The following is a 17,181-nucleotide window of genomic DNA, read 5'->3' on the forward strand; positions in this document are numbered from 1 at the left end:
AAGATCAGGTCTTCCTTTTAAATACTTCAACAAATAAGGTTAGTTTGAATAGTATCAAATCTCCTTTTGTGGCTTCTCTTGACAAGCTGGTGATTCCAACAATTGGTTATGTAATGATGATGAGTTCTCTCTGCCATGGAAATCGATTTAGTCTATTTTAGGAAATTCATGAATATGATTCAAATTCTGACCCAACTGTGTGTCTGGGCAAGATAAGTTAAAATTATGACTGTTGTATTTGTGGCTGATCAAGTAAGTTATGTTCAGCTAAGGTGGGGATCATAGGTGATTGAAATCAAACTGGATCTGTCAAGCAAGAAGTTCTTACCTGACTGTTACACTACATATGGATCAATTTAAAGATACGATTGTGCTGATTAGTGTGTGTATTTGCTGTAATTACAGAAATATGTAAAATGGTTTTAAACAATCATATTGAGGATTTACACTCCATGCCCCATAATGTTCAGTGCCTCTGGTATAAATAAAATGGGATTGTGGTAAAATGCTTGTTTGAATTTTTTTTTTTTTTTAACTAGAAGGTGACTCCTTTATAACAATACACAATATCAATTAAAATATATTCTTGAAATTCCAACTGTTCTCCATCAAATAAAATGATCCATGTGGGTTATTTTGAGGAAGTTAAAACTGAACTCCAAACACAACTATTTTTAAGTAGTTGCTTTCCAAGTCTTGGCCATAATGAAGGGGAAAAAAAATGTCAGCATAAAGTTTACTGCTCTATCATCTCTACCATCCCCGAGAGGCTCCCAATCTTATTGCACCCCCCTCCCCATTTAGGCATGATCTGTTGTTATGGCTCCCTTCTCCAAAGCCATGCTGGCATTCCAACCCTCTACACTAGACGGGAGAGAGCCGTCGGAGAACACAGAGTAGACGGGAGAGAGCCGTCGGAGAACACAGAGTAGACGGGAGAGAGCCGTCGGAGAACACAGAGTAGACGGGAGAGAGCCGTCGGAGAACACAGAGTAGACGGGAGAGAGCCGTCGGAGAACACAGAGTAGACGGGAGAGAGCCGTCGGAGGACACAGAGCGGATGGGAGGAGACGTCGGAGAACACAGAGTGGATGGGAGAGAGCCATCAGAGAACACAGAGTGGATGGGAGAGAGCCGTCAAAGAACATAGAGTAGTTCTTTTACTAGTACTATATTCTTTAAGAGGCTAGGCAGGGCCTGAGAATCATCATGTGGTGTGTGAGGTGTTACCAGGACTGAGCACTCAAATATAGGCCTTGCTCAATGCTCATAGGCCTTGCTCAATGCTCAACAGAGTAGATGGGAGAGAGCCGTCGGAGAACACAGACTAGACGGGAGAGAGCCGTCGGAGAACACAGAGTAGACGGGAGAGAGCCGTCGGAGAACACAGAGTAGACGGGAGAGAGCCGTCGGAGAACACAGAGTAGACGGGAGAGAGCCGTCGGAGAACACAGAGTAGACGGGAGAGAGCCGTCGGAGAACACAGAGTAGACGGGAAAGAGCCGTCGGAGAACACAGAGTGGATGGGAGAGAGCCATCAGAGAACACAGAGTGGATGGGAGAGAGCCGTCAAAGAACATAGAGTAGTTCTTTTACTAGTACTATATTCTTTAAGAGGCTAGGCAGGGCCTGAGAATCATCATGTGCTGTGTGAGGTGTTACCAGGACTGAGCACTCAAATATAGGCCTTGCTCAATGCACTGAACTGTCCAAGAAAATAGTGGCAGAAAGCCCACCCAAAAAAAAGAAGAAAATCTCTTTTCCCTTTTGATAGATATAAGAGAGGCAAGGAGTTTTAATATTTCTGTCCTGGCTTTTCCCCAAGAACAAAACTGTGATATGTTGCAGCTTACTTGTCTTTTGGTGTGCTGGCACCTAACCCTTTCCTCCTCTCCATAAAATAGGACACAGACAGACCTCAGACAGGGCTGATTATATTGTTTGAGATTTCAGTTCAGCACTGTAAGCTCTCTACAGGAAGTTACAAGCCCAATGGATTTCTGGCAGGATAAACAGGTATTTTTGTGCACTTGTTGAACAAAATGCTTTCAATGGTTTGTTTTTTTTAAGACTAAAAGGGAGCAAATAAGAGGAGTTTTTTTTGTTAGGGTTTACCTTATTCCAACCCATATGATAACCCCTAACATGTTACTTTTGCTTATGGCTCCAGAACTATTCCCATAAAAAGCTATGCATTCCAAAATCTCAGCCTCAAAAACTGGATACCCAGCTTGTATGATTCCCTCAGTTGACAAATGCAGGACAACCCAATAGACATGTTAGATATTGTCTGACTTGACTGTAAGGGCTCGTTCACGCCAATTACATTTATCTAATAGAGCCATGTGACCACAAAAGGTAAATGGCATCAGCTCCTTTGTTTATGTTCAGTTGTGGGGTGGAGGAATGCCCTGGCCCGACCCTTGCGAAGTCGCGGTTCAGAGTTTGCGGATTTAAATATCAACCGCATGTAGCTTGAGTGTTTCGCTGAGTGTTCTCATGTTTTTCATTTTGCTCTTCTTAAAGCCCTAAGATGCCGCCCAAACGCCCTGCACCTTCTAAAGCTTCTAGCAATGAACCTAAGCACCAGAAGAAGTTTAAGACACTCCAGGAGAAGGCTGAACTACTACATATAGGGGTAACATCGGTATTTTACATTTTAGCACTGCGAGAGACATAGCAGTACTGTACAGTATACGGGTTTACCTTTAACATTCTTCTTTGTAAGTGTAAAACATTAAGCTGATTTCGAAATGAAAGTGTTTTGGAGGCATATTTAAGGTTTAAACTATAAAAATAGGCATTTATAGGCATTTTTTTTTTTTTTTTACCACATTCAACATTTAAGTTTTTTCACAATTCACGGGTGCTCTAGGAACGTAACCCCCGCAAATTTCGGGGGTCGACTGTATACCCAAACAGATATATAACAGATATATAAGTGATGGCTGCACAGTTTAGAAAAAGATTATTTTCAGAAAAGGTAAAGTGTGCATTTATATTCCAAAAATTGAACTACATATGCAATAAACTGGACAAACAATATTTTTTTAAAATTCAATTTGAGCTTTTTTTTTTTTACAAGTTAAATATTCCAACAAGAAAGATCTGGACTGTTAGTAGAACAACCTCATTGTTTCAGTCATGTTTTCTCCAAACCACATGAATTGATGCTGTGCATTCTTCAGGGATCCTGATGTCAGGTAGATTATTATCTCATATAACAGTATTATTATTTTTGGCTGCATCACGCAACAAGCTATCTTAGTGTGGAACTATAGCCTAACACTTAATCATTGCTTGCAGGAAGTGTTTGATTGTAGACAAGACTCTTCTTCTGCAGTAAAGCTCCTCTTCTTCCTACCAGCAATGTTCCGTGCTTGCACAACTCAGTGTACATACTTACCATGAGTTCAATTGTGTTCAATTGTGTCACGTGCAGTAGTTACATCATTCCAGGCCAGCCAATTAAAATGGTGAAGATGCTGAACCTGAAAGAAGACTGAGCAAGAGAGCCCACACCACTGAAGGGAAGGAAAGTAGAGCAGACCTAAGACTGGCTTTAACAGAGAAATACAAATAGAGGCCGGGACAATCTTCAATAGGCACAGATACATAAAGAATAAAGTGTGTGATGGTGCCTCTTCAATAAAATGTGAAAAGCAAAAGAGAACAAGTGAGTGGAGAAGCAGTGGCGTCACAAGGGGGGTGTGTGCGGCCCACAGAAGGTGACACCATCAGAGGGGGGTGACACTAAAATGTGTGTGTGTAGTGTATGTGCGCATGTGGAGTGTGTGTGTGCAGTGTATGTGCGCATGTGGAGTGTGTTGTATGTGCGCGTGTGGAGTGTGTGTGGCGTGTATGTGCGCATGTGTAGTGTGTGTGTAGTGTATGTGCGCATGTGGAGTGTGTGTGCGGGAGGTAGAATTAAAGATGGGGTCTGGGAGATGTTCTGCAGTAACCGGGATGATCAGATATTGATCATTGTGAATGATATAATGATGCTAAAAACGTAAAATGAAATTATTCTAAATTGAGGAGGTTCAAAGCAGGTGGAATTTCTCCTCTGTGTTCAGTGATGACCTCTGAATGGAGGATTTCTGACTTTAGATGTGATCAAGTTATTAAAATTTGGTCTGGATATTATGATGTAAAAAAAAAAAAAATCCAGCCTCCATCCATCCTTATAACCTGCCAAGCACTTGCCTATGTTATTATATGTTAAAAACATTAAAAATCCAGCCTCCAACCTCCCCTTATAGCCGGCCATGCACTCGCCTTTGTTTTAAGACATTTTAAAAAATAGCACAGAAACAAGCCAACAAATCACTTCAAACAAACATCTATTTTATACTATATAAGTTATCTATAACCAATATTTATACTTCCTATGTACTTTTTTGGGGGGGGACGGGGGAATTTTTTTGGAGTTTTTTGTTGTGGTTTTTTTTTTGTTTGTTTGTTTTGTGTATATATCTTTTTTAATGTTTCAATATAACTAACCTCTAATCTTCTCTTCACATACAGTCCATGTTACCTGCAGTCCAGCGTTGTCTGTCCCATCTTCTTGGGCATTGCAGGATGGTGCCGATGTTCAGTCTGGTGGAGGGAGGCCAGGATGTTGAGTGCAGGTTGGTCCCTCGCTGTTGGATGGAGGCAGAAGAAATAGAATATTAAATATAGTAAAGAAGAGGGAAGGAATAACATTTCAGAAAGTAGAATTCCCCTGCAGGACAGAAAAGAAAAGGGATCATGTGGTGGCCATTAGTAGCACAGACTGTTCTATTGGACACACTTTGATAAAGGAGGCCGTCCTCTTTTCTGGTATCTGTGATCGCAGGGGAGGAAGAATATGTGAGGCCATACATCAGGGTTCAGGTCCGCACACTTACCAATGCTAGAAATGGTGGGGGAATTGTACGTTGCTGGAGGTCATCCCAGTTGATCTCCCGGAAGAATGGATGACTTCTGACATCTCCGTGGAAGCCCAGACGCTTTTTGGGATTGGTACGCAGGAGCTAAAAAGAAAGAACATACAATGAACTCAGAACAGAACCAGAAGAAATGACAGCAAATAACTATTAGGAATGATATGATTTTGATTGGGTAGAATTCCCTTCACTTCCTGTCCCTGTAATATACCTGGAGAAGATATTGGGGTTTGTTGTCACTGAACAGGAAGGCAATCATAGCAAGAAAAACATTCTCACACATTCTAACCCTTGTCCACTCTACTAAAAATGTTTTGTCTGTGTCCCTGTTGGATAGATTTCTTTCATTTTCTATCCTTATAGTAAATAGGAGGAAATCTCCCCAGTAGTTACACAGGTGAGAGGGAGCATTCACAGCGAAATCATAAGGAAATCGCAAGGCAACAGCAAGTCCTTTGACCTGCAATTGTAGCTTCCAATTCTCTTCTGATCTGTTGCATTGCTCCTGCTTTCCAGCTCCCTCGTCAACTCCTCCCATCCTCACCTCCAGGACTTCTCTGGAGTCTCTCCCATCCTCTAGAACTCTTTACCCCAACCTGTCTGACTATCTCCCACTCTGACTGCTTTTAGGCAATCCCTTAAGACTCATGTAGGTAGATAGAAAGTCCTTCCGCACTCCTGGCCTGTGTAACAGTGGTGGTCGCAGTGATGACCACGGATGGAGCCATGCAGACACAAGGCAGAAAACAGGAATCACCAGCACTCGGTAATATCGTTCAAATAACACTTAACAAACCATTTATTTGGACAAATCGGCACAATGAAAAAAGCGCACATTTCAGGGCCACACAGGGTCCCTTCATCAGGGCAGGAAGATGTGAAAACACATGCATATTGAAGAACCACATATATACCCCTTAGGAAGTTACCAATTATATTCAAAGTACCTCCCCATGACGTCATCATGGCCGGGAAATCCGCCATGATTAGGTGAGCAGTATAAACAATATGCATAATATATTAAGCAACTAACATAGTGACCATAATAGACCATACCTGATGATAAGGTGAATCACACAATTTGTGAGACATGTAAAATCGTGGAGCAGATATATAGATGACATCTTTGTGATATGGTCTGGACCAAGTGAACTATACAGATGTTTGTAAAATATCTTAATACATTGGTAGAGGGCATTGTGTTCAACCCTGAGACATCACATTCCAATATTGCATTTTTGGATGTAATGGTTATGATCTGGTTATGATCAATGAAGGACGGATCACTACCTCTTTATACACTAAACCTACTGATCGCAACACCTTGCTCTCTTACAGTAGTGCACACCCTGATGGACTGAGAGATTCTTTGCCTATCTCTCAGTTTGTCAGGGTAATGCGCATCTGTTCGGCCCCGAAACGTTGGCTTTTTTCATTGTGACGATTTGTCCAAATAAATGGACATATGTTATTTGAACGATATTACCGAGTGCTAGTGATTTCTGTTTTCTCCCTTAAGACTCATCTCTTCAGGGAAGCCTATCCCACCTCAACCTAACCACCGAGCCATCACGTTCTCAAACAATTCATCCCCACACAGCTACCTCCTCATGTATCACTTGTCCCTCCCTTTTAGATTGTCAGCCCTCAAGGGCACGGCCCTCCTTACCATCTTGTTTTGAATTGTATTGTGATTGTAATGTCTTCCTTATATTGTAAAGCACTGCGCAAACTGTTGGCGCTATATAAATCCTGTATAATAATAATAATTGCGATACGTTTTTCAACAGATGAAAAATGAATGGGTGTGAATAGGGCTAGTTCACACTGGATCCATTGCGTTACGTTGTGCTGAATAAAGTAGGGCATGTTCTACTTCTTTCTCAGCATAAGGTAACACAACGGAACAGAGTAGTGTGAACGAGCCCCATTCACACCCATTCACGAATCACCTTCTGTTAGCATCTGTTGAAAAATTTATCTCAACAAAGCGAATGGTAAATTAACGGATCCGGTGTGAGTGGGCTTTTTTCTCTGCTTATCAAAAATGAAATGAAACGTTACACCGGGCAACTGTCAGAATACCCAAATTTAGCTAGCAGCTGATTGGCTGCAAATTCCGCTGAGCCAAGAATTTTCCAACCTGCTCCTTTGATCAGCTGATTGAGGAATGCCGACCGGAAGGGTGCTGACAGCGGCACCGATTGTGTGAATTTCGGGTGGTTTATCAAGAATCGGCCGAAATCTGTACTGTGTGTACCCAACTTTACACTTCTGATAAACCAAACACTTGACCTCCTCTTAGCACTTCATTTAACCCTTTCACTGAAGCCTTAAACTTAACCCCCTAAACCCTGTCCACAATCTCTCACCATAACTTGACCCTTATGCTCCTTACTAATGTGAAGATGGCAGCTTTAAGTGCTGTGACCTCTACTTTAGTGACCTGTAGAAATCAGAGGTGTCTCCAGGGCCAGATTTCCAACAAGGCCAACCAAGGCCTGGCCTTGGGGCAGCAGGGAGTAGAGGGGCAGCAGGGGTGTGGAATTACTATCTCACGATGCCCGGGCGGGTAGTTGTTTTCTATATTTGGCCCTGCTTTGGGCAAGCATAGCTAAATGTAAAGCGGGCAGGCTGCCGCTTGTTTTGCGCAAGTGATCTCGGAGTTGCCATCGAGATCACTTACATGCAGCCTGCAGGTCTGCCATTCTCCATTGGGGGCAGCAGAGAGGGTAAATGTAGGATAATTTGGGGGGTGGCATTACGTGTTACATGGCATTACGTGTTACATGGCATTACAGGTGTAAATTACAGTACTTACCTTCCTGAGGAGATCTTTCAATACCTTGTCCATTTTTAGTAAAAGCTAAAGATCATTTGCTGACGTAGGGATGTCCAGTTGCCATCTCAAACAACATAACGCCCAGGGAATAGTAATCTACTGCGGCGTATTCTCTTTCTTTTAAGATCTGTCAAGAAAAGAGAAATAAGATCAGTAACCAGTTCTAAATTGTGGTTTCCTTACTACATCAACTCCATTCCCAAAGTGCTAGTCCACATGGTTAGAGGAGCTCTCTGGTCGCGCATGATGCAAGCACACTCTTACTAATAGAAACATATGATGACATAGCTAGGAGTACTACTATGACATACCTCTGGGCAGTGCAGCCTTCAGTCCCTGCAAAGCCCTAACATGACTTACCTCTGGGGTAATGCAACCTTCAGTCCCTGCATAGCCCTGTGCATCTGTGGCCAGCCCGAAGTTCGTGATCCTGACGTGACCATCTTCCCCGATGAATACATTCTCCAGCTTGATGTCTATGTAGAAAGAAATAAGGAAATTAGTTATCTGTAGAAAATGTCAGAGTATACCACACAATGTACAGAAGATGGTGATAATACTTTGAAATGCAAAAGAAACCCAAAATAATGTTTGATCTGTAGACTCCAGTCAGTGTTAAAATAAAAGTCTGATTTTATGCTGCTCACACAGTCTCATTTTTGTTTCATGACTTTATGTGGCAGATAAACTTTACCCATAAACTTTACCAACAACTGTGTAGTGTGAGGAGTCAAGGACCTACTAGATTGGATGTAAATGGAATAGATTGTTTGGATGACTCTCACACTACAGTTGTTGGCAGCGGTGTATTTAGGAAACCTGCTGCCCTAGGCAGGACAGCGATGCCGCCCCTCCAGTATTAACATTTCGGTGGCCTGGCCGACAGCACCAAGGGGGCTGACATCATGAGCCGTGGCCTCGCCATCAGTAAACAATAATCCACCATACCCCCTGGCTGACATCATGAGCCGCTGCCGCCTCGCCATCACCAAACAACACCACAAACCCCCCGCCCCCCTTACGATCACTCACCGGAGCAGTCAAACCAGCGCCGCCCGCTGTATGGTCACCGCCGGGAGCCGCAGTCCGCGCAAGAAGCCGTCCACATTCCCGGCCTGCAACCCGCCGTCCGCGTCACTGCCGCTACGCTGTTCTAAGGTTCTCTCCCCTTCTCTCAATCTTCTCCCCCCGCAGCAATTGCCGCCCTCTGGGAACCTGCCGCTCCAGGCAAACGCCTTGTTTGCCTCGCGGCAGATACGCCCCTGGTTGTTGGCGTATCGTGTTTATCTTATGCCCCCCGAAGCCCTTCGTGGCATCTAAACGACTCACTACTGCATGACCCGGAGATTAGATCTGAGTTAGAATCCACAATCTCATTCTACTTCTCTGACAATTGCTCCTCCACCATGGCACCCCCGTTGGTGTGGGAGGCGCATAAATGTGTCATGAGGGGCGTTCTGATTAAAAATGGCGCCCGCAGGAAAAGGGAGAAGATGGGTAGGGTGGCCCAGCTTTTCGCTAAACTCCACACTCTTGAGACCGTGCATAAAAAATCTTTGGCGGCTACACACCTTCAGGAGTTAGGCCTGGTCAGAACAGAACTCAATGAGCTTCTCCTATCCAACATGCGTCCAACAACGTTTTTACCTTACCTCACGTCCAATACGGGAGTTAAACTGACGTCCTCTGCAGCCATGGCCCAAGAATTCCTGTCGTTCTTTAGCTTACTCTATAACCTTCACACGGAGTCAGATATACCGCCACCTTCCCGGGATGACACAACTTTCTCCAGATACATCAGAGAGTCTCAGATGCCCACTCTCACACCAGAGGTCTGTGCTCAGCTTGAGGCCCCGATCTCTCCAGCGGAATACGACCTTGCACTCAAACAGGCTAAATCGGGTAAGGCCCCCGGCCCCGACGGCTATACTTTACCGTACTACAGGACCTTCTCTCACCTCACTTCTTGACCACGTTCAATTCCATCATATCGGGCTCCTCCCTTCCAGGGGACATTTTAAGAGCCCACATATGTGGTAATACCCAAACCTGACAAGGACCTGTCGCAGTACGGCAGCTACCGCCCGATAGCTCTTCTCAACCTTGACCTGAAGCTCTTCGCTAAGATTTTGGCCAACAGACTGCTTCCTCACATCCCTGACCTCGTACACTTGGACCAGGTGGGTTTTGTTCCGGGACGGGAGCCTAGGGACAACACTACCAGAGTGATTAATGCAGTCCACCACGCCCGTTCCACCCTGTCACCCTTGATGTTGTTGTCCACAGATGCGGAGAAGGCGTTTGACAGGGTGGACTGGCGTTTCCTTCAAGCCACCCTGCGCTACATAGGCTTGGGCCCCGGCATACTGCAATGGATCTCTGCGCTCTACTCATCCCCGAGGGCTGCTGTCCGAGTGAATGAGACCCGCTCGGATTTCTTTCCCATCTCCAACGGTACAAGGCAGGGATGCGCCCTCTGTCCCCGCTCATTTTTATTCTTACCCTGGAACCCTTTCCATGTCGCATACGCTCCCTACCTTCCTTCCACGGTCTATTGAAAAGCTCTGGTAAGCATAAAGCTGCCGCCTTTGCCGACGACTTGATTTTATTTGTCTTGGACCCCTGCACACCCCTCCCCACTCTTCTGCGAGAACTAGAGTCTTATTCCTCTCTCTCCGATTTCAAAATCAATTTTTCCAAGTCTGCGGCCCTCAATGTCTCCCTCTCGCCGGGCGGAGATGGAGTTATTACAGTCATCTATCCCTTTTGCCTGGTCGACGGACGCTCTGAAATATCTGGGCAATTATATAGCTGCGGACTGCACCCAACTATACGATCTTAATTTTGCCCCATTGCTCCAGAAGACCAGACAGAACCTCCTATCCTGGCACTCCCTATCACTATCTTGGTTCGGCCGGTGAAATACCATCAAAATGACGATCCTTACGAGGATATTATACCTGCGCCAAATCTTTGTTGCATTTCTGTGGTCCCACGCTCCATCTAGAATCCGGTATGATACCGTTACCCTTCCCAAGAACAGATTGGGCATCAGACTTCCGGACATGGCCAAATACCACAAAGCGACTTTACTCGCCCGTGTTCTAGATTGGTGTTGTCACCGACAGACCAAGCAATGGGTCAGCATGGAGGAGGATGCCAACTTCGTCCTGGCGGGACAGCCGTGGCCCTCCTCACCTGTATCTCCGGCAGTACATCTCCACCCTACCATTGCACCCATGCTTGTTCAGGTTAGGCCGCTCTTCCGCTCCTCTGACCTCTTCCCTTTCCTGTCGCCCATGACCCCAATACTTGGGGACCGTGACTTCCCTCCAGGGGGTTGGCGACCCTCCATTCCGTCGCCTTCGGGAAGCCAACAAGTTTCGGATCTGCGATATGCGTTCGTCCTCCCATTGGCTCTCCGCCGGAGACCTTTGTCAACTAACGGACCCTCCGCTAGACTCCTGGGGAACTCTTCAATTGAGAAATTTCCTGCTCTCAATCCCCAACTCCCAGCTGCTCTCACGACCTCTGACCCCCTTTGAGCAGCTATGTAAAGAGGGACAGCCCACTCGTCATGAAATATCTACACTGTACTGTATGCTGATATCCCCCCCCCCCCCGGACTCTTATCCACCATTCCTGACAAAATGGGAAAAAGAGCTAAACACTACCTTCACGCCTACTCAAAAGGACCAAATACTCTACTTTGCGCATCACTCCTCTGTCGCGTGCAGGACCCAAGAACTCGGGTACAAAATTGTATCTCGCTGGTATCGAGTCCCGACAGTCCTACACTCTATGTTTCCCCAAGTGCCCTCCGTGTGTTGGAGGTGTTGAAACGCACCGGGCACTTTGTTACACACATTCTGGTCTTGCCCTAAGCTGCTGCCTTTCTGGAACAGAGTGACTGGAATCCTAAGGCACCTGGTGATGGTGGACCGGATGGACGATCCCTTGGCCTGTCTGTTACACTTAAATGACATGTCCATTGTAAAATACAAGAAGTCTCTCGCTAAGCATCTCCTCAATGCAGCCCGACTGTGCATCCCATTGCTGTGCGCCTATCTAGGGGTGATGTTCTCCACACCCGCATAATTTCTAAGCAGAAACCCTCTCACGCAGGACCCTCAGACCCTCCTTGCTTAGGATCCTGCTCGTCTGCTGAAGAGGCTCCACAGATCAGCTCCCATGCCACCTCCTGGCTTACCATCCCGTGCAGACCCCTCTCCTGCTGCGCACTAACTGGACGCCCTAAGTGAGTTGTGACCCTATCCTTGTTGTGCCTTATTGCTGTTGCCAGATTGCTCCCCTGTGAACGTGGACTTTATCTGTGTTGTGCCTTATTGCTGTTTACCCCTTTGCTGTGTCTGGATTGCTGTCCTGTGACCCTGGACTCTATCCTTGCTGTACCGTATTGCCGTTTACCTTTCGCTGTGCCCCAATTGCTGCCCTGAGGCTCTGGACTCTATCCTTGCTGTGCCTTATTGCCATATATTTTTTGCTGCACCCGGATTGCTGAACTGTGGCCTTGACCTGACCTCTCTCTTTGCTGTACCTTATTGCCATTTACCCTTTTGTTGTGTCTGGATTACTGCCCTGTGACCCTGGACTCTACCTTTGCTGTATCCTATTGTGGTGTGCCCCTTAATAAAGAAACCCCTGGCCAAGGGTCTTAAAAATCGCTCTGTCACTATGGGTGCAGATGGAAAAATGCATGGCGGGTCGAGATTTAGCTCATGCCCCCTGGGTGCCTAGTGCTAGCCGTGGCCTCTCCGATTATACATCCCCTCTGACACATCAGACACTCCGGTTGTGGGACAAACTGAATGCAGGAGGTCTCCTCTCACCCCCCGCTGTCCCCACTAGGGGGCTATCCGTGGTTCCATCCCGGGGAAGATATTTCCTTCTTCCGCCGCTGGGACCTACAAGGAGACTTCTGCTGCCACAAGCTCCTTAACCGGAGCTCCCTGATGACTCTGGAAGAGATTAAAACTAAATATGGAGACTTCCCCATGGCGGATTGGAGGTATAGGCAACTTACACATTTCTTTAGAACAACTGCCAAGGGAATGAGGCCCATGTCCTCTCTCACGCCCTTCGAGTCCATATGTGCGGGATCTTCATCCCCAGACCGACTGGTATCACTCTTTTATGGCTTGCTCCTGGCCACACTCACAGAAGACAGACCAAGGTTCCTATGGGACTGGGAAAGGGAGTTAGAACGGAGTCTCTCTGATGATCAATGGCAATTGATATACCGCTTCACACATAAATCCTCGATTGACTCCAAGGTACATGAAACCAATTATAAAATACTGTCCCGTTGGTATCGCACACCGCTTTACTTGAGCACCATATACCCGGGGACATCCTCGCACTGCTGGAGGGGCTGCGGGCAACAAGGGGGACTCTTACATATATGGTGGGAATGCCCTCTTATACAAGACTTTTGGCAAGACATCCGAGCACAAATTAAACTCATCACAATGACAGACATACCAGATGACCCCGTACATATGCTGTTCCACCTCCCTTCCACATCAGTTGGCTCCTATAAGAAGGGTGTTATGCCACACCTTCTAGACGCGGCTAGGAGACTCATCCCTAGGTACTGGAAACAGACTCGGGTGCCGGGGAGGTCTGAGTGGGTGGCACAGGTCACACAAATACAGGAGGCTGAGGAGTGGGTGTCGAAGAGTGGGAACAAACGCTTCTATTCAAAATGGGCCACATGGTTGCACTACGTTTGAAAACAGTAAAATAAAGATTATACAAAAAAAAAATCGCTCTGTCCCTGTGTGTTCTGTTACCCCCACAACTCCATCACAGGGCCGAGCAGAATCAAAGCCTGGAGCTACTCCTGATGCTGGAATTGCCTGAAGCAGAAGCTAAGCAGGGAGCGGTGTGGAGGATGAGTGGCGTGCTGGAAGCCAAGGGGATTGACCAAGTGGCCGGATCACAGAGAATCAGCACACTGACAATTGTTACTGTTATAATGACAATCTGCAAGGTACTGTTGTGTTAATATTCTGCTGGGTGCTGTTGTAGTAATAATCTGCTGGGTGCAGTTGTGTTAATATTCTGCTAGGTGCTGTTGTAGTAATAATCTGCTGGGTACTGTTGTAGTAATCTGCGGGGCACTGTTGTAGTAATAATCTGCTAGGTACTGTTGTAGTAATAATCTGCGGGGCACTGTTGTAGGGATGTCCTGATACAGATACTAGTACTCCTAAAAATGACCCGACACTAAAGGTCGATACCGGCCCTTTAAATTTTTAAACAAGTTTGGCTGCCTGAGTTCCCGCGCTTGCTGAGGACCTCAGGCAGCTTGCTTGGGACCTTGCCGTAGCTATCTTTGACAGAGCCAGTCGGGCCCCTCATCTCCTCCTCCCGGCGCCCGCAGAGACAGGCGCAACCCCACACTGCCCGCACAGCCCTGGAGAGCCTGGCACCCACCCGCAGAGCCTTTGATAGCTCGGCAGCCACCCACAGGGCCCTGAAGTGCCCAACACCCACATGCAGCCCTGGTGAAACCCAAACACAGCCCAGGTGAGACCCAAACGCGACCCTGGTGAGACCCGCACGGGCTCTGGTGAGACCCGCACGGTGCCCTGGTGAGACTCGCACACTGCCCTGGTGAGACCCGCACACTGCCCTGGTGAGACCCGCACACTGCCCTGGTGAGACCCGCACACAGTCCTGCAGAGATCTCCATGCAGCCTTGGTGAGACCTGCACCCTGCCCTGTTGAGACCTGCACGCTGCCCTGTTGAGACCTGCACGCAGATAATTTAGTTTATAAAAGTTCAACACAGGAATGCAAGTGTGAATGAGGCCTAAGGCTGTATTCACACCTTGGTAATTGAGCTGGTGAGCTGATTTCATGTGGCTATCGCGTGTTTTTGTTTGCGCAACTGTGCTTTGAAAACTGTGTGGACGTCGCTGCATAAAGATGTCTATGTCAAGCCACTCAACAACTGCCCGAAAATAGCTCCTGTACCTTTTTACGCGACAGGCGATTTAGTCCACGTGACAAACAGCAACGGTGTGAACAGTCTCTATTGACTTCTGTCAGAATGTTTACTCTGATAAAATAAACAGTTTTTAATTGATGAAAACAGGCCGGGATCTGGAACTAAGGAGATTCGCAACTTATTTTCACAAATCAACTAATAACTTGAGTTCTTTATTTGCGCTAACTTGAGGACGAAATAAAAACAATAATGTGCAAAATTATATATATATAATTATTCATTAAAATCAGTGCAAAATAATTATCAAAACATAACTGGTGACAATAAGGAATATGGATCAAAAATTACTATAATTTTGATCAACAAGATAATAAAAAAAATAAAACCACAGGATATTATTTCAAGTATTAATGAAGCAATACTAAATAACTCCTGGAATGCAACTAGTAGCTTCTCATATACACTGAGTGGCCAGATTATTATGACCACCCCATCAGTACTTCATTGGGCCACGGGATGATTCCACGAGATGACTGTTGCCCTTCTGTTGTCTTGTACCAGTCTTGCCACTCTCCGTTCTGCCCTAACATTGACTAGTCGCTGACGGCCACAATTCGCACGTTCAGACCCAGATTTTCGGCTGACAGTCCAGTCTTTAAACACTTTAACAACAGCTGCTCTTGAACATTTTACGAATTCTGCTGTTTTGCTGATACTCGCTCCATGGCTCCAAGCGCCAACAATGATCCCACGTTCAAAGGCTGTTAAATCGCGTTGTTTATCCATATCTTCAGAAAAAATCACTTCCCCAGGTAATTTGGGGACGCTGAACTGTCATTACAACTGGGCGGAGCCAGCCGTGAGATCTGGCTCCGCCCAGTTGTCATTTGCGGGGCTGAGAGCCGGCCCTTCGGCAGGCCATTCGCCCCACTCCGGCTGACACTTCAGCTCATCCGAGCCAAAGCATATGCCTTCGGCTCGGCTGCTGTAGGGGCTATAGTGAATAAGCCTGTACAGCAGCCCTTCGGTTCAGTCAAACAGAGCCGAAGGATCAGCCAAAGCTACAGCTGTATCCTTCGGCCCTTTAGTGAATAGCCCCCTTAGTGTATGTACATGGCTAGAAATCCACAGTCTTATCAGTGACTCTGGGCTGCCTCCAGGGATGTACTGCATCACTTAATAAGCATTGTTCTGTTAAACACAAACCAGAATGATCAGAATAATAGAGCAATGTTCTGGAAATACAAGATACGTTTACATTTATGTGTGCTATGGCTTTGGAGAAAAGGGAACACAATAGACAGTTATTCTATAACTTTAATTGTGTTATGTAAGAAGCACTTTCTACTGTATACACTGGAAACATGGAAAATATAAACTCTGAAAATAATTACTGCTTAATACAGAAGAAGAAGAAGAGATTGAGCTTCCTTCACAGTCAGACCATATGTCCTCTAAACGTTCCCAGTGATGACAATCTGAGAGAAGATTTTTTAGGGTGACATTTCAAGTGGTAGAATCTGATTGTGTTCAAAAGTGTGTGTAAAGTGTATGTAAGCGTTTGTTATACAGTATATGCTGGAAAAAGTAAAATAATACCTGTCAGGAATGGAGTAAACTGACTACTTTGCCTCTGCTGACTTTTAGCATTGTCCCCAGCCCTCTCTGTGGATTACAGAACATCTCAGCTATATTATGGAGATGAGGAGGGGGGTGTTCTGTAGTCCTAACACACATCCTGTCCTAGGGTGACAACACTGCTCCTCCATAAATACAGTAGGATGGATGAGTGTTGTTACCGTAGGACAGGAAGTGTGTTACAGGCAGAATCACAAGGTGAAAAGGAAGAAAAAGCCAGAGAAAACAGACGCATCACCACATCTAACATAGGACTGGTAAACTCCAATATAAAACCGTTTACTGTACTTTACACAGAATTGACAACTATGCAGGGAAGAGAGATGGGTCGGGTCAGGTCAGGTGAATGAGAGGAGTTAAGGGAGATTTGTACATCATTCAAGGGTGTGACAGGCTGAGAGGGGTAATAAAACTGGGTGAGTCCCTGGATTTTAGTGTGAGCCCACCAACTCTGCACACTTTAGAGCGAGCAAGGGCGGTCCGGCCCTCCAGCTGTTGAGGAACTACAAGTGCCATGAGGCACTGCAAGGCTGACCGTTACAGACATAACTCCCGTAGGCAGAAGCAAGTTTTGATTTGTAAGCACAGCTGGAGGGCCAGAGTTGCCCACCCCGCTTTAGAACCATAGAGGAGCCAAGAGCCCAGAATGCGCCAAGACTGAGGAGAAGGAAGAGCGATGCCAAAGGCGGCCCTGTGAAAATTAGGTAAGTGAAAAATACTGCATGATAAGTCTTTGCAAGGGGGCAGCAGCTGCAGAACTTTGTCGGGGCCAGCTGTTGCAGAAGCTTTGGGGG

The sequence above is a fragment of the Nanorana parkeri genome, unplaced genomic scaffold (genome assembly GCF_000935625.1).
Source record: "Nanorana parkeri isolate BGI_ZX_2015 unplaced genomic scaffold, ASM93562v1 scaffold553, whole genome shotgun sequence".
Classification (NCBI taxonomy): domain Eukaryota; kingdom Metazoa; phylum Chordata; class Amphibia; order Anura; family Dicroglossidae; genus Nanorana; species Nanorana parkeri.